Source organism: Manis javanica, chromosome 14 (assembly GCF_040802235.1).
Source record: "Manis javanica isolate MJ-LG chromosome 14, MJ_LKY, whole genome shotgun sequence".
NCBI classification, from domain to species: domain Eukaryota; kingdom Metazoa; phylum Chordata; class Mammalia; order Pholidota; family Manidae; genus Manis; species Manis javanica.
This window is the reverse complement of record NC_133169.1, coordinates 43,386,133-43,405,521: the sequence shown is the minus strand read 5'-3', so window position 1 is coordinate 43,405,521 and position 19,389 is coordinate 43,386,133. Positions and strand designations below refer to the sequence as shown.

General features: G+C 34.0%; 1 pseudogene; it reads right to left on the bottom strand.

Moving 5' to 3' along the window:
• Positions 1-14,617: 14,617 nt before the first annotated feature.
• The window catches only part of LOC140845995 (E3 ubiquitin-protein ligase UBR3-like), a 76,314-nt pseudogene continuing 71,542 nt past the window's right edge, over positions 14,618-19,389 (bottom strand).

Sequence of the window (19,389 nt, the reverse complement as noted above, 5' to 3'; positions counted from 1 at the left end):
GATATCACATACATGACACTGTGATCTTACATGGCACAGATGACCTTAAGATAGGAAGATTACTCTGCATTATCTATGGAGTTTCAAAGGAATTGCACGAGACCTTAAAATAAGAGAACTTTCTTATACTAGTATCAGAAGAGTAAGTCAAGAAGATATGAAATGTGAGAATTATTTCACTCCATATTGCCAGCTTTGAATACCAAAACCCACAAGGAAAGTACCATAAAAGTAAACAAATAACTTTCAGAAGTATAGATACAAATGTCTTCAACAATGAGCAAATCATCTCTACCTGCATAAACAAGGTGGCAAACATCATTCACACACCAACTATGGTTAAAATAATGCCAGAGTCGCTGAGGACAGACTGAACGCCTTCCCCCGAGAACAGGAAAGAAGTTAAGGATGTCAATCCCTACGATTCCCATCTGACATTGTAGTATATGTCCTACCAATGTAATAATGTATGAACTGTAAACAAAAAACAAGAACTACAAAGGAGCTAAAGGGCACCTATTTACGGATGGTATGACTGTTAATATAAAAAATCAAGAGAGAGCTACACCAAAATTACCTCCTAGAATTAATGTCAGATTAGTAAAGTCACAGGACACAGATTTTAAACATAAAAGTGCATCATATTTCTCTGTGCTAGCAATAAGAATTTGGCAGGAAAGCAATACCATTGATAACATAAAACTAATTGAAATATCTAATAAGTATCTAAATAGGTTCAGAAAGTGTATGATGGAAAACTCCGAATATGGGTGGAAGATAGGAAACAATAAATTAAACAGAGAGACACCATCATGCTCATGGACTGTAAGCAACAATGCAGTAGAGATTCATTCCTTATCCTACTGATCCACACCTTTCTCACAGTTACTGTTAATTCACAACTGGCTTTTTATACATCCAGACAAACTGACAGTAATGCTTATGTGGACCGGGCAACGAAACTATTGTATATGAAATAATTTTGAAAATTAATCAATTTGGATGCATCAGTCTATCCAATTTCAAAAATATTATGAAGGCACACTTAAGACTTTGGGGTATTAATGAAGGGATAGTGAAATAGGTCAGTGGACAAATGTACACAGTCCATAAAAGTATCCTTGCACATGTGGCCATTTGGTTTTTGACAAAGAGACTAGGAAACAATTAAATGGAGACTGGCTGCCAAATTAATTTCAGAAGGAGCCATAAAATTGTAACACTCTTAAGATAAAACAAAAATAAAAATTTATTTACCTGACTACACAGAAAGCTTAAAATGACACAAAAGCAAAATAGATACGAGGACTAAAAAAACATACTTCATCAAAGTTGAAAATTCAATTATCTAGCAACAATAAAGGCACAACCCAAGAAATGAGTAATTTGAAGCATGACTTCTTTAAAATGTAAATATCTGTTCTCTAAAAGACAATGTCAAGGTAATGAGAAAACAAGCCAGGAATTCAGAGAATATATCTTCAAAAGACATACCTGACAAAGGACTGTTCCCTAAAACTACAAAGAAAACTTTATACAACAGTCCAAAGACCTAAAAACAATACCAAGGATGATACACAGAAGACAAATATATCAGATATACATTGCTGGCAGAAATGCCAAATGGCACACTTAGGGACTCTGCCCACTTGTTACAAGACTTAACACACCCTTACCATGTGATACTGCAGTTGTGCTTATTAGCATTTACCAAAAGGAGCTGAAAACTCATGCAGCACAAAAACCTGCACACACATAGTTGGGCAGCTTAAGTCATCAATGGCAAACTTGAGATCAACCAAGACAACTTTTGGAAGGTGAATTGATAAATAAATGGTGGTACATCCAGATAACAGAATATTAATCATGGTGGAAGGAAATGATATATCAAGCCTTGAAAAGCCAAAGAATCTTAAAGCCTTTTGGTAAGTTTAAAAAAAGCCAAATTTGAAAGTGTACATATTGTATAATTCTAACTATAATTGATTCATGGAGATTGCAAATGGCTGTGTCGGGCTGGTGGGAACTGCATAGAACAGGAGACATTCAGGGCAGTGAAATTACTTCATATGACCCTGTAATGATACACATAACAGCAACAATGATGCACAATTTGAAGGACAGAGTCAGGGGTTTACGTTGTGTCCATATCAGTGTGTCAACAGCACAGAGTGCACCCCTCTTCTAGGGGCTGCTGGTAACGGAGAGGGACATGCAGGCCTGGGCTTGGGGCTCTGTGGAAATCTCTGGGACTCCCTCTAAGGTTTGCTGTGAACCTAAAAGGCTCTAAAAATATTGAACACAATAAAAAGAAAGAAAGAAAGAAATTTCTGCAAAGGGTGGTGATAAGACCATAACTTATAAGATGCAAGGGAAGAAAGTCTTAACAAATCACACTCTGACAATGGACATCTATTGAGAATATATAAAAATTATCTAGTATTCAAGAAGTGTAATATAAATGACCCCAAAAAGAAAAACACTTTACTAACATGATGAATGGATGGTAAATAAGCACATGAAGATGATCAATAGCAATATACATTATTGAAATGCACATTTTAGATAACATATGAGACCATGGTTAAAATACAAAATATGGACAATGCCAAATGACTGTGAGGATAAACATTACCTGGAATTCTCACCCATTGCTGGTGGTAATGAAAAATGCTACAGCCTCTCTGAAAAATGTGCTCAGTTTCTAATGTAGAAATATACTCATGACCCAGAAATCACACCCGTAGAATATTTAGAGAAATTTAAAAATTTTGTGAGAATAAAAATCTATGTGTGAATATTTATAGTCACTTTATTCAGAATCATCAAAATCAGGAAACAATCCAAAGGACCTTCAGGGATGTTTAGATTAACAACCTGTCATACACATATAAAAAATTACTCCTTAGCAATAAAAATGTGCTACTGCTATGTGCAGCAACTTGGGTGAAAACCAAGAGAATTATGCAGAGTGAAACAAACAATCACAAAAATTCCACATTCTTGATTCCATGCAAATGAGTTCTCCACATGGCAAAACTGTAATGATGAAGAGACAGGTGGTTCCCAGGAGCCAGAGATTCAGTGAGGGTGTGGCTACCAAGGAATATCAGATGGATTAGGGGAAACCGTTATGATTCTGATTATAGTGGTATTTACCAGAATCTAAACCAGTGACAAATTCATGGAACCAAATATCAAAAAAGAATATTAATTCTCTTATAACAGTGTTAAGATACATAATTTAAAAAAGTTAAGAAGATTCCATGAGCTAGGTTTCCATGCTATTTTTATGAATATTTACTTCAATAATGATTTTAATAATTAAAATTTTTATTTTTAATTGTTATACTTTAAACAAGAATTATGACTTTAATACTCTCTTCTTTGAGGGAGAAGTGTAGAGAAGCAGGTACACCACCCAAGAGATGAATGTATAATCACAGTTAAGGAACTACTTATGAAAAGTAAAATGTTAAACCATAGACTTACAAAAGATATTGATTTGACAATAGAAATATTTTCTTATTACAAGTAGGAATGTAGTGGTCAATTTCCTACCTTGTTTAGAATTGTAACATGGAATATATATAATATATACATCAAATTTGCCATATTGCTGGAACTGAACTTTTTCTAAGATCGATCCATCTAAATACAAGAGAGAGTGACAATTGTAATCATTAGTCTGGAAGATGTTCTTGCTGATGATGTTTGAATAGGGAGTTTTATCTTCCTAACCCTAAACTCATTGTTAAAAAGAGAATAAGTATTAGTGGCAACTCATAATTTACCAAAATAACAAAAGAAAGTCAGACTAAAGGAGGTTATAATGTGTTATGTAAGCTTGATGTTTGCACAAATACTTCAGTCTGGGTATCATTATGTACACTTTAGAGATAATTATAGTAAATAATAACCAAACTATAAGAACTCAGCATACACACAGCCCTTGACACTGCTGGCTGCTGTTTAACGATCTGTCTCAGATACAAACCGTAGGCTCGGGACTCCCTGCCACCTGAGGGACCCCAGCTGGCTCAACCCTTTGAAATACAAAGTATTTGGGTATTTTAAAAACTTTTCTCACGAAACATTTTTCAAAAAGGTTCAGTGCAGCACCCATGCCCTTTCCTCTTTCTGGGTGTCAGGAACCTGACGCGGTGACCAGGGCTGCAGTCGACTGAGTGCACCCGGCTGGGGCTCCGGTGGGTGTCCGCATGGACGGGTGGAGTCACCATGCTCGCTGTGATGCCTGAGAATGAGGGCCACGTGACCAGGATGCGGAGGAGAATCTTGAGGGAGCCCAGGTGCAGGGTCATGTGTGATGTTAGTATTTCACGCGTTTCTTTTTCTTTTTTTTGTAATGGATTTGTAATTTTATTTTTCCAAATTAGTTTAGATAAACACAAATTTCCTACCCCCCAACATACAATAATCACTTATTTCTCTAGATATATTACCAGGGTAATAGCAGCTTCTTAAAGAAAAAATAAATTATGAGCACTAAATTTAATCACCAAAAACAAGACCAGCCTGATTTCAGAAATGTTAAATGTGGAAAAAGCAGTGCAACTTAGAATTGAGGAAGTAGTAAATAATACATCAGGGCTAATTATCTTCAGAAATTTGATCATAGACTTTACAGACACCTTTATATATTGTGCTTTTCTTTATATATTATACATATCTATGCATGTTAAAATTTCAATTAAAAATGTTCCATTACTAGACATAAATCCCACTTACATTATTTGCTCAAGAACTTACTGAGTGTACAAAGCAAGGCAGAAATTTACGATCCATTTATGTCAGAGGGGATTAAATTCAGAGGCACTATCTGTGTGGTCATTAATTTCTTTAGTGTGAAAGAAAAATATCTCTAATTTTGCTTAGGCAACACTTTTTGATACATTTCTAATTGAAGTTTGGTTGATATACAATATTACATTTATTTCAAGTACACAACATAATTTTATGATTACATGCATTATTAAGTCCTCACCCAACTAGTGTACTGACTGTCAATGTAGAAATTGCTGCTGAACTGCTGACTGTATTCTCTTTGTGTTTAAGCAACATTTTTTAGTGTATTCTTTGATTCAAAGGTATCATGATTTCTAAATAACACAGTAATCAAGCAAATTATAGCAGAGGAGAGGAAAAGTGGATTTGAGAGGATATAGGAAGAAACATATAAGCACTTCTTGATTGTAATAGGGTATCCAAGAGAAAATAAATCTATTTCACAAAGTACAATAGAAACAATTTAAAGATTTAAAAAGAGATTACAAATCTGATGCATCAGTAAAAAAAAAATTTTAACTGGAAAATGGCTCACATAGATGCTCACACAGCTGGATTGTCAGGATAAATAGAAATAAAATGTTTTCCAATGAAAACATTGGGTAAAGCGAAGAGTTTCATAGTCATAGAGAGTCACAGGGAGATTGAATAGAAATGTAGGCATGCGGCTGCATTGTTAAACTCATTTTGCTCAGTGCCATTTTTTTGTTCATGTTTGCTTTTTCCTACTATTTTATCTTGAACATTAACACAATTCCAGAAAAATTGGAATGGTATAATAAACAGCTGTATACCCTTCACTTGAACTCACTAAATGCACATATATTGGTTGCTCTGCATAAATATCCAGTTTTTAAATTCCCAAGCCTAAATTAGCTTTATATTAATCCATTATTCTGATGGAAAAAATTAGCAATTACAGGTGGAAATAAGTTTGAAATTGCTCTCAATTTGAGAATGAAGGGATGTAACAAAAAATTTTTCATTTGGATAGTCTTAACAATAAAAACATTAAGTAATAATGTGTAAAGATTGTGCTAACGTTTACTTGTCTAGCATGAAAAATGCAAATTTTTACAACTGTGTGTGGTACAATCCTACCTTGAAAGACTGATTTAGCTGATTACAGAAACAATATAACATTATTTTACTATTTACTTTGACTTGAAATTCAATTCTTGAGCATCCCTTATTTAATCTTTCCCTGCACAGTTCCAGAAATAAAATTTTCATTCTCAAACTTAGCTTTTTAAAATTTACTTTAATATAACTAAATACAAAATAAGTGTCCAGTATTATTATTAATAAATATGTATTATTAGGTTGGTAGTAATTTACACTTATGAAGAAGACGAGAATATTCTCTCTAGAGTACTTATTATTGTTTTTACACCCTAAGGGATAAGTGGCTATAATATCAACTATAGAATAAATGACAGCATTCACACTATATATACATGTGATTTCAGTTTTAATTTTATGCTTCTTGTCTTGACTAGACCATTTCACTTTCTTTTTTTGAATCTTTTTTATTCGAAATGAGTACTCTGAGACTGAAATAGCAATAAAAGTGTATATTATTTTCTGAACTTCTTAAGCTAAGTAAGTGGGTGTGTACAAAGATTTAATATGGTATAAAATGTATACATTTGAGATGGGTAAAGTAAATGGAAGAATTTAAAAGCTTACAGAGTTTGCCTCTAGGCAGACATATTAAGAGAAAAAGAATCAACACACATCAACAGAATCAGAAACGAAAAAGGAAATATCATGACGGACCCCACAGAAACACAAACAGTTATTAGAGAATACTATGAAAACCTATATGCTCACAAGCTGGAAAACCTAGAAGAAATGGAAAACTTCCTAGAAAAATACAACCTTCCAAGACTGACCAAGAAAGAAACAGAAAATCTAAACAGACCAATTACCAGCAACAAAATTGTAGCGGTAATCAAAACACTACCCAAGAACAAAACCCCGGAGCCAGATATATTTACCATGGAATTTTAACAGACATACAGAGAAGACATAATACACATTCTCCTTAAAGTTTTCCAAAAAATAAAAGAGGAGGAAATACTCCCAAACTCATTCTATGAAGCCAAAATTACCTTAATACCAAAAATAGGTGAAGACCCCACCAAAAAACAGAAAATTACAGACCAATATCCCTGATGAACACAGAGGCGAAAATACTGAACAAAATATTAGCAAACTGAAGTCAAAAATATAAGAGGATGATACACCATGACCAAGTGGGATTCATCTCAGGGATGCAAGGATGGTACAACATTCGAAAATCCATCAACATCATCCACCACAAAACAAAAAGAAGGACAAACATCACATGATAATCTCCATAGATGCTGAAAAAGCATTAAACAAAATTCAACATCCATTCATGATAACAAAATGGGTATGGAGAGCAAGTACCTCAACATAATAAAGGCCATATATGATAAGCCCACAGCCAACATCATACTGAACAGCGAGAAGCTGAAAGCTTTTCCTCTGAGATCGGGAGCAAGAAAGGGATGCCCACTCTCCCCACTGTTATTTAGCATAGTACTGGGGGTCCTGGCCACGGCAATTAAACAAGAAAAAGGAATACAAGGAATCCAGATTATTAAAGAAGAATTCAAACTGTCACTATTTGCAGATGACATCATACTGTACATAAAAAGCCCTGAAGACTCCACTCCAAAACTACTAGAACTGATATGGGAATTCAGCAGAGTTGCAGGATACAAAATTAACACACAGAAATCTGTGGCTTTCCTATACACTAACAATGAACTAATAGACACACAGAAATCTGTGGCTTTCCTACACACTAACAATGAACTAATAGAAAGAGAAATCAGGAAAACAATTCCATTCACAATAGCATCAAAAAGAATAAAATACCTAGGAATAAACCAAACCAAGGAAGTGAAAGACCTATACCCTGAAAACTACAAGACACTCTTAGGAGAAATTAAAGAGGACACTAACAAAAGGAACCTCATCCCATGCTCCTGGCTACGAATTAATATCATCAAAATGGCCATCCTGCCCAAAGCAATATACAGATTCGATGCAATCCCTATCAAATTACCAACAGCATTCTTCAATGAATTGGAACAAATAGTTCAAAAATTCGTATGGAAACACCAAAGACCCCGAATAGGATCTCACTTGCCAACTTCAAGCTCTACTAGAAAGCCACAGTATTCAAGACAATTTGGTACTGGCACAAAAACAGAGCCACAGACCAGTGGAACAGAATAGAGACTCCAAACATTAACTCAAACATATATGGCCAATTAATACACGATAAAGGGGCCATGGACATACAATGGCGAAATGACAGTCTCTTCAACAGATGGTGCTGACAAAACTGGACAGCTACATGTAAGAGAATGAAACTGGATCACTGTCTAATCCCATACACAAAAGTAAATTCGAAATGGATCAGAGACCTGAATGTAAGTCACGAAACCATAAAACTCTTAGAAAAAAACATAGGCAAAAATCTCATGGACATCAACGTGAATGACTTCTTCATGAACATACCTCCCCAGGCAAGGGAAACAAAAGCAAAAATGAACAGGTGGGACTATATCAAGCTAAAAAGTTTCTGTACTGCAAAGGACACCATCAATAGAACAAAAAGGTATCCTACAGTATGGGAGAATATATTCATAAATGACAGATCCAAAAAAGGGTTGACATCCAAAATATATAAAGAGCTCATGCATCTCAACAAACAAAAATCAAATAATCCAATTAATAAATAGGCAGAGGAGATAAACAGACAGTTCTCCAAAGAAGAAATTCAGATGGCCAACAGACACATGAAAAGATGCTCCACCTCACTAGTCATCAGAGAAATGCAAATTAAAACCACAATGAGATATCACCTCACACCAGTAAGGATGGCCACCATCCAAAAGACAAACAACAAGAAATGTTGGCGAGGTTGTAGGGAAAGGGGAACCCTCCTACACTGCTGGTGGGAATGTAAATTAGTTCAACCATTGTGGAAAGCAATATGGAGGTTCCCCATAAAGTTCAAAATAGAAATACCATTTGACCCAGGAATTCCACTTCTAGGAATTTACCCTAAGAATACAGGAGCCCAGTTTGAAAAAGACATATGCACCCCTATGTTATCACAGCACTATTTGCAATAGCCAAGAAATGGAAGCAACCTAACTGTCCATCAGTAGATGAATGGATAAAGAAGATGTGGTACATATACACAATGGAATATTATTCAGCCTTAAGAAGAAAACAAATCCTACCATTTGCAACATGGATGGAGCTAGAGGGTATTATGCCCAGTGAAATAAGCCAGGAGGAGTAAGACAAGTACAAAATGATTTCACTCATATGTGGAGTATAAGAACAAAGAAAAAACTGAAGGAACAAAACAGCACCAGACTCACAGAACCCATGAATGGACTAACAGTCACCAAAGGGAAAGGGTCTATGGAGGATGGGTAGAAAGAGAAGGATAAGGGTGGGAAAAAAAGGGGGCATTACAATTAGCATGTATAATGTGGAGGGGGCACGGGGTAGGCTCTACAACACAGAGAAGACAAGTAGTGATTTTACAGCATCTTAATACGCTGGTGGACAGTGACTGTGAAGGGGTATGTGGGGGAGACTTGGCAAAGGGGGGACTCTACTAAACATAATGTTCTTCATGTAATTGTAGATTAATGATACCAAAAAAATGTTAATATGGTGAATTAAATTGATTTCTTTGGTGTTGAACAAACTGTGCTTTCCTAGGATAAACCTATTTGGTTGTGGTGTATTATTTTTTCTTTGCTAATATTTTGCTAAGACTTTTGCTTCTCTATGTTCATGAAAGACACAGCTTTGCAGTTTTCTTAAGATGCCTGATTTAGGAGTCAGTGTAAAACCTGCCTCATGGGTTTGGAGTGTTGCTCTTCCTGTGTTTTCTGAAAGTTTGTATAGTGTTGCTACAATTTCTTCCTTAAATGTTTCATAGAATTCACCATGGTATAGTTTGTTAGTATAAAGCTATTGACTTTTCTTTTCTAAAGAAGTTTTATAATTATATCAATTCTCTTAGTTGGTATAGATCTATTCAAGAACTTTTATTTATTATTGAGTCAGTGCAGGTAATTTTTCCATTTCATTTATGTTATCAAATTTGTTGGCAAATGTTATTCATGATATTCTCTATGGTTCTGTAGGGATATTTCCTCCCTCATTGCTGGTGTTGGTAACTTGCACCATCTTTTTTTCTTATCAATCTAGTAAAGAGTCTGGTTACTGGTTAAAAACCTATGTGTGATTTTTCAGACCTAACAGAAGGTTTTACTTTGCAAGCCTCGTGGACGAAAACTGCCTTCCCTATGCCAGACTTGGCACACAAAGAATGCACTGCAGTCTCTGACGGCACTTGTAGTCAAGACCTCAGGCGCCCCCTGGCCCATGATGCTCTTTAACTAGGCTCTTCCTAGTTGTGGTGTTTTTATTCCTAGGCCTCTTTACCTGAGGCCCTGGAAAAAGTTCTCTTGGACACCTCTGCCCAGGCCACGTTATGCAGGAAACAATGGGAAAACTTGAAGAGATTTTTCCCTACCCTGACTCAGTACCCAGTGCTTTTCCACTCCTAATCTTTCCCTCTCATCCCCTCTCCACCTCATGAGTCCATAAAACTGCCAGAGTCTTTTATTTGGAGTTCCCTCAGCAGATCCCCATGTCGTGTCTGTACTCATCCACCTGATCTTCAGCAAGTGGGCCATTTCATCCACAAGTGCAAATGGTGTAGGGGGAGTTGGTGTTTCCTCTGGTTTTAGCCTCTTGATAATACCACCACAGCAAGTGATTAAAGGACTTACCCTGTTAAATTTTTTACTTGTTACTTCAATTAGCTACTCTGACACCTAGCAGCTCTGTTCTTTTATCTCTCCTAGCGGAGAGCTGAGCTCCTGAGATTTAGGTTTCTCCATTTCACTAATCTTTGCAAAGAACCAGATTTTGGACTCACTGATTTTCTCTACTATTTCTCCGCAGCAATTTTATTGGTTTCTGTTCTGATTTTATAATTTTCTATCTTTTACTTGCTTGAAACTTAATTTGCTCTACTTCCAGCTTCATAACATGGAAATGAGATAAATGATTTTAGACTCTTCTTTTCAAATATAAGCATTTTAAAGCTTTATCTATCCAAGAACTTTAGCAGCATCCCACAATATTATTGTTGCATTTTCATTTTCTAATTTCCATATGATTTCTGCTTAGATATATAAGTTATCTAGAAGTGTGTTGCTTAATTCCCACATATTTGGGGATTTCCATATTTCTTTCTGTTACTGATTTCCAATTTAATTCCATATAGTCAGAAAATATGTTGTACAATTTCAATTATTTTAAATGTATTGATACTTGCTTATGGGTTGTCATATGGTATATTCTGGTGAATGTTGCAAGTGCACTTGTAAAAAATATGCATTGTGCTATTGTCTGGTGAAGTAGTCTATGTAAGTCAATTATGTGATGTTCACTTGAGAGTATTGTTCAGGTCTCATTTATCTAGTTTATTTCATGTCTACCTGTTATTGACTAAGAAAGAACATTGAAAGCTCCAGCTATAATTGTGGATTTGTCTATTTCTTTAATTCTGTCAATTTCTGCTTTATATAATTTAGGGTTTTGTTGTTTTGTGTATATATTATTTACAATTGTTACATCGTCCTGCTCTATTGAGAGAGGACATTTATTTTCTAATGAACTTGAGAGAAAGGGAACTAATGATAGAAAAATAACATTTTTTCATCTTTATGATAGTAAATCCAACAATGGATAAAAATTAACAAAGACGTACATAAATACAATTTTCTTCCTGCTGTTCATAGGCTACTTCAGTATTATGTGGCAACTCTTATGAAGCAGATGCTGAGTCCAAATATAAGTCACCAAAATAAAAAAAAAAAACTGAGGAAAATCTATAAAAGAAGAACAAAAATTAAAGAAAAGTTTCTTATTCCTCCTTATCATCTGACTTAGACAAAACAGACAAGAGTGACAGATTATTCCAACCAAAGAAAAACTCATGAGATACTTTTTTTAAGATCTGATAAATAATTTTTCTAATTGTTTTCATTTACTAATTATTTTCAATAGAAGCATTATGTAACAAGGAAGTCATAGTAAAGAAAATAAAATGGTTCCTAAATATGGAAAATGCACAATTAGGAGAAATGCAAATTAAAACTACGTTGAGATCTGTTTTACCTAGACAAAGATCTAGAGGCAAAAATCAAATAGCTTTATAACACACTAAGTAGACACAAGTATAGGGCAACTATAATATATTACTGGTGTTAATGTAATTGGTACAATTTCAATGAAGGGCAGTTTGGTAATAAGCATCAAAACTACAAATGTATTTAAAGTGCAGACACAGTAAATCACTTCTAAGAATTTATCTTACAAATACAACCAAAACCATACAAAATTCCTTGTAGTAGTATTATTCATTGTGGTACTGTTTATAAGTAGCAAATGTAGAAATAAACCAAATATTGATTAATAGGGCACTGATTAAATACATCCTGGTTCATACTCTGAATTTGTAAAACAAAATGCAAAGGTCTTCATGTATTGAATGTGAAATGATCTCTAAGATATACTCCTAAGTGAAAAAAAAATGCAATTTGTAGAACAATGTATAAAATGCTCAAAGAAAAAAAAAAACACTCCTGCACATACATTTTGTGGTATACACATAAAATGTCTCTCTAATAATACAGACAAAACTGAGAGCACCATCTGAGTGGCTAGAGAAAGGGGTAGAAACAAACTTTTTCACAGAGCTGTTTTAGCACTTTTTGAATTCTGAAAAATGTGACTACATGACCAGTTCAGAAAATAAACACCTTTTTATCTTCTCCGTAATCTTAACTATTGAAGTAACATACTTCCACTATTTAAAATTTAGAAAGTATGAAAAGATCATTTAAAAAAAAAGTCTCTCCATGATTCCTGTTCCCCTTCTATCCAAATCTCAAACTCACCACCTCAACTCCTAGGTAAGAACTGACCAGAGTATCTTATATACAACTGACGCGTGAACGACATGAGAGTTAGGGGCACCAAACACCTACACAGTCAGAAATCCACATGTAACTTTGACTCCATCAAAACTCAACTATTAATATCCTGCTGACCACAAAGAAGCCTTACCAATAATGAAAAGTCAATTAACACATATTTTGTATATGTTCTTATATACTCTGTTCTTACAACAAAGTAAGCTAGAGAAAATGTTTTTGAAATTGTTGCAGAAAATTTTTCCAGTATTTTAATTGAAAGAAATCCCCAAATAAGTGGACCTGTGAAATTCAAAACTGTGTTGCTCACAGGTCCACTATATATACAAGCAAACACGAATACCATTATTTCCCCCATCTGCATTTAATACAAGTACACCATGCCTTTAATTACTTAATATATTTTGATATTTTTTCCATATTAGCATATAGGAAACTTTCTATTATTTTATTTTATGCAGATTATTGCATTGTATGCATAAACCACAGTTTATTTAACCAGTTTCCCATTGATGGACACTTGAGGTGTTTTTTTTTTTTACAATTCCAGTATGCTATTCAGCTATCAATAAATCAATCACCATATTATCACATAAGAAATGTTTATAGGTGGAGTATAGTTATATGAAGATCAAAGAGAGTACAATATGTGATATTACAGTGGATTTTATAGACAATGCTAGAAGAAAATCACCTGTACCCCACAAAAAAATGTTTCGTGTAGCAAGCAGTAGGAAAGTTCAGATGTTAATAGTGCATATTTGGCATCCAGATTAAATGTGCTCAAATCCCAGCTGCTTTACATACTAGCTGTGCATCTTGGGCAAGTTATTAATCTCTCTGTGCCTGTTTACTTGTCTACAAAGTGAGGATTTTAACAGCTATCTCATAGTTGTTGTGAAGCTTAAATGAATTTTAAATGCAAAGTACTTAAAACAGTGGTTTGCACGTAGCTAGTGTATAATTAATGCTGGCTCTCATTGTATATTTATAGGGAAACTATTTTTGACATATAGGAAAGAAAAAATAGTTAAAAGAGTTATATTAGAGTAGTGGTTTTCAACTTCAGGGGAGAGTGGATAATCACAGTTTCCTATAAGAATCTGAAAACTATTTTCTTCCAAAAACATATATACACAAACATTTTAAAATAATGCAATAGAATTTTAAAATTACCTGAAGTCCCTCTGTTAAGAATTCCAGAGTTAGAGGACAAATAAGAGAGGATGCACATAAGTAGGAGAAAAGATGAGAGAACTGGATAGGTTACCACATTTAGCCCTAATATGGTAGTAGAAATAGTGTTGGGCTAAGACTTGTAACTAAGTTAGGAAGGTCTAATATATTACTGTGGAGAGCAGGCTTGCGGTGTCACACATGTACCAGGGACCATTCTCAGTGACTTCCCGTCCTTAACAAGATGTCTGATTCAAAAATGTATTGAGAAACTCAAGAGTCTCCCGGCTATCTCCTGGCTTAAGTTCACTTAAGAAACAAACACTGGATTTATTTTTATTAGCAAAGTGGCTAAATGTAGAAGATTAATGTTCAAAAATTCCAACTTGGATTTTTACATTTTATCTATACATTAGAAATATAATTTCTAAGTGGTTTTTATTTATAATAAACAAATAAAAAGACATGCACAGGAGACTTAAGAAGAATTCTCTTTGGCTTGGGGCACAAAAAAGGGTGCTGCCTATCCTACTGCTCGAGACAGCGCTGGGCGCGCATCAAGGCAGCGACAGAGAGGCAAGGATCTGAAAGGAAGGGGCAATGCTGTCATTATTTTCAGATGCTGTGATCATAATGACACAGCAAACCTAAAAACAATCAACAGGCAACCTATCAGCACTGATAAGGGAGTTCAGCAAGTGGCGAATCACAGGAACACACAAACATATAGTAACATTCTAAACCAGGAAGAGGTAATTTGAGAATATTACAGAAAATAAGATACCATGTAAATAGTAACTGAAACCATAAAGCCTCTAGGATTAGCTTTATAAAGAATGCTCCAGATGTTAAGATGACAATTTAGAAATTCTGTGAAAGTATTAAAAAAGACATGAATAAAGGCACACACAGTACACTGTGTTCAATACCTTAACACCATATATTCTAACCAACTCTCATCTAACATCTTTTGGAAGAATTTTGGATGAAAATTTACAAATTGATTATAAAATATATATCTGAGAATAAAGATACACATACAGCTAACCAGAAAATAATCTCTGCATGAAAGTGACATAAAGAAAAATGTCAAATCCACAAAAGTTAGTGTAATATTACATCCAACTATACCATACAATGATTAATAGAAACAAACAGCTGTGAATAAAGTGTAAGAGCAAAAAATATTTATCTATGTATTTTTATATATTACACATTTTATATTATGTATCTACTTTATATATTACATACATATGTGAAAATAAAAAAGATTACACAGATGACAGAAATCTAAACAGAAGCAGAGCAAACATCTACCTATAGCTGTAATCTTATTTTTCTCATTCAGTTGAATACATCCACTTAAATGGTCCAACCAACCCCTCAACTTGAATAAATGCAAAATATTTTCAGGCCCCCACAAATCTGCTCCATGTTTCCTCCTCCTGTTAACTGTCCCACAAAGGTTCAAGTGCCCCAGGCTCAAAATCCAAGTACAGCATGATTCTTTCTCCTCCCGTGGCTCCCACGTGTTCAACGAGCTGTCACATCTTGACACTGTTTCATCTCTGAAAGCTCTAATTGCTTCCTATCCTCTTGTTTCTAATTATGTCCTTCCCCAACTAGCTTTTCTGTTTCCAGTCTCTCCATTCCTCACACCCCATAGTCAGTTTTATATTAGAATGAGGTTTTATCCTGAAATAAAATTTGAATCATGTCACATTTTTGTGCCACATCAATGGTGAATTCAAGATCCCCTACAACTTCACCTTTATCTTTCTGACACTATGTTGCACTGTTCTTCTTCATGCCTCCAAATCAATGAATTTCTTGCTTGGTTAAAGCACTACAGGCATAGCTGTACACCCAAAAGCCAGACCGACATTCCATGCCCAGTTCAAGACCTTCTGCCTCCAGGTAAGTTCCAGCTTATGGGAGAAAAATACCTTCCAATAAAAACTAATGACAATGTGAACCACAGGGTAACAAGAACACAAAATACCACAGACTCTGGCTTTTAGATGTGAAGAAAGCACAGATGATTAAGAAAGTAGTGGAGTGCTTTTGGGGTTAACCTTCTCCACACTTGAAGAGGTTCATACTTAAGTCCTCCCTCACTTGTGTTTCCCTTTCTGCGGTTTCAGTTACCTGTGGTCTAGAAGCAGATAATCCTTCTCACCTTTTGTCAGAAGGTCAGTAGTAGCCTAACACTACATCACAATACCTGCATCATTCACCTCACTTCATCTCATCACATAGGCATTTTACCATCTCACATCATCACAAGAAGTGTGAATACAGTGCAATAAGGTATTTTTGAGAGACCACATACACATAACACTTATTATGGTATATTGTTGTAACCGCTGTAATTTATTATTAGTTATTGTTGTTAATCTCTTACTGTGCCTAATTTATAAAAAAATCTATCGTAGATATGCATATATTGGAAAAACCATAGTGTATATAAGGGTTTGATACTATCCACAGTTTCAGGCATCCATTGAGGGTCTAGGAATGCATCCCCTGTGAATAAGGGAGAACTACGGTATACCAGAAGGAAAAACACTTTTAACTTGAAATTTCAAAATAAATAACTATGGAAGAAAATATCTAATGAAGGAATATTTGAACTTGTTCAATATCTTATAATTCTAAATAGAATGTTTTGGAGACAAATGTACAAATGATAAAAAGGGCAAAGACTCCAAACGATTTAATACAATGGTTAATTACTTAAGGAGTAGGTCACTACTTAATTCTGATATATTGCAGGCTTCAAAGACCCATAAATATAATACATTTCTTAATTCCCACATCAAATTTCCTGGAAACAAATGGCATATAAAGTCAGGATCATAGTCCTATAAGCACAGTTTGATTTACTTACCTTCTGGTTTCCTATCCTGTCACTTTCTTGCCTACTGACATTGACCCACAGTTTTATGAAATAGATTAAACTAGGTCATTTATCCAAGTTTTAATATAACTGGTTACAAATTGAACATTTTGCTATTCTAAAATTACATAAATGCCATCATACCTTCAAAAACCAGCTTTCTGACCAATATAATTTTAAAAGGATTAAAAAATAGATGATAATTAGTGGTAAAAATTGAAATACAATAAAAAAATAAATACATGAATACTATGATCCTCTTAAAATATTGAGTATTTGTCATCACTGATCTAATCCAAAACTGCTCAAATATCAAATATTAGTAATATTATCATAAAAATGGGTGGACGCTTATAAATACAAAAATTATGAATATTCTAAGTATTTATTCATTTGAAAATAATTATTTATTTATGTCATTATATACTTGTATGACATATACTTGTATGACAGTTCTATATAAAAATATAAGTATTATACTATGTAACACAGCATGTTTCAAAAAAAATTAGCTAACTGTAAAAAAAGGTTTCCTACTCCCTACCCCAAGTTATACCTGGCAGCCAGGTAAATCTTCCCCAAAAAGGTGGTGTTGAAGAATGCTGGTGATTCGGAGGAAACGTAAGCAGAAGTCCTGTAAGTATTTTTCCATAGATTCAGTAGCCCAAATAATAGGGCTAACCTAAAGTTAAAGAATAAAATTTTAACAATTCATTCTTTAATAGATATAGCTTAAATATATATTCATAATTTCAACAAAACCCAAACTTTACTATATCTGATCTTAGAGCATTCCATTATACACTCCTTAGTCCCTTCTTCATGGTATAACTTTCCTTTAGATAGTTCACTTATCACAAAGCTTAATAATACTTCATAAGACTTTTCCACATCACATGTATTCTGGAAAAAATTAAAAATTAGTTTCATCAGTCACTGAAAATTACAAAATAATTTACACTGGAAAAAACACTTTTGAATAGAGTATAATTCTGATTGTGCCATTTTTCAAGCATGTAAATTTAAGTTCCTCAAAATCTGTGTACAACAGTATACATCTAGATTCACAATGTAATTAGTTAGGTAATTAAAGCCATTGCAACAGTTCTTTAAAGGACAGCATATAAATTACAAAATGTATGTGTAAGTGAACATATGTAAATCATCTCTTTTGACCCATTAATTCCTAGGCTTGTAAATTCTTCCTGGCAAGCTAATAGGAAAAAAAATAGCTATACACCCAAGACATTCACTGCAGCATTATAATAATGAAAAATTAGAAATGACCAACAAAAGTGAGGCAATTACCTAAATTATGACAAATATGAGCTATATGAAAATTTTCTAATATATGAAAAAAGTAAATTGAAGTATATATACTTAATATAGAGGCACAAATAGTACATGAATGAAATAGAAGAAGAAAATATGGACCACAAATATTTTCTTTTATAATTTCCCTCAAATTCCTAGAATAGGATTTGTTAAAATAATTTACTGTAAAAAAAATAAGGCTATGTTTCTTATGGAATGTACCAATAATTACATTAAATAAGTTTACAAATTGAAGTTTATGACAGTATACTTTTTCTAAGTTCAAACTTATCAATAAGATTTCACACATTAAAGAAATAAGCCTGTTTTTACAGTCACTGATATATTAGGGGTTGTTGAAAATTGAAGTATGAATTGGGATAAAGTAGTAATTTTGATATGGTGTCATTTATACATTAACTCTACTTTTTAAACAGTAAAACATAAAAATTGAGTAAACACTGTAGGATATTAAAGTATGTTGGATTTTTAAGGCACTGATAGTCTGGACCACAAGAGTTTGTGATTTCATGATATTTAATTTTTCTACAACCCCTCATTGTTCCTCACATGTCATTGTGCTCTCTTAAACTAGACTGTAAATTCCAAAATATCAGGAACTGTGCTTTGTATTTTTCATGTGTCCTTTTGCATAACAGAAATCTGAGCAATAAATACTTGCTAACTGATGAAATCTGATTCAGTAATGTTGGAATTTCTGAGCCTGGAAATTTCTGGATGTACCTCTTTTGAAAATTAATTATTTGAATTAATCTAAATTACTTCTCTGCTTTCTGCTAAATCAACTCAGCCATGATGTGTTATCATGTCAGAATTCCAATCTTAAAAAAATGTCCCTGACTCTACAACTGCTCACTTTGTCATGTGATCCACCCCACCCTTGCCTGATTAATCAACAGGATGAACATTTGCCAAGTATGATGACCTACAGGTTTCAAATCAACATCCTGCTGAATATCAAAACAGCAACATACTTATATTTTTAAAATGAATTAACCACAATAATACACAGAGTTTACTTGAACTAAAATGTAGAAAACTCAAAAGAAAATATTACCATGATATTGCTGCTTATTAATCAATGTGACATATTTA